Below are 606 nucleotides of genomic sequence, written 5' to 3' on the forward strand. Positions count from 1 at the left end.
GAGCTAAATAAGTCAGATTATTTATTTTGCAGTCAATATATTTACTTCATGAATTATAAGACTGAATTTGTTAAACATTTTATTTTTGGCAGAATTAATTTTAGAAATAAATTAAATCTGCTTTTAAAGTTTTAAACGGATTAACCCAATGTACTCAACTCATTCTAACACTCCAAACTACAGTGGTTTCTATGTACAGTTTGTTAAAAGTTAATTATTTTATTAAAATTTTTAATATTATTTTTGTGAGTTTTTTCTTGTAGAGGGTCACCATAATAATTACCAATAGCAAGTAAGGTGAGCACGGATAGCGGGTACTCTATTATTCGTCTGAATTTGAATCTAACTAGTTAAATTGGTTTTGAAATTAATGGGTAATCGAGTTTAATTCGAACCAAATCGATGATTTTTGCTAGTAATTAGTTCATATATCAATTTTGGAGGTGCAAAACCCGAACTAACTTGCGAATCCGATTATATATTAATTAAATAAAAAAATAAAAAAATATATATAGCTTTTCTATTAGACAATGATTATTCATTATTAATATGTTTGGATTTTAATGAGTTTAGTTTTTAATGTATTTGGTGTTTAAAATGTTTGGA

The sequence above is a fragment of the Arachis ipaensis genome, chromosome B07, assembly GCF_000816755.2.
Source record: "Arachis ipaensis cultivar K30076 chromosome B07, Araip1.1, whole genome shotgun sequence".
NCBI classification, from domain to species: Eukaryota; Viridiplantae; Streptophyta; class Magnoliopsida; order Fabales; family Fabaceae; genus Arachis; species Arachis ipaensis.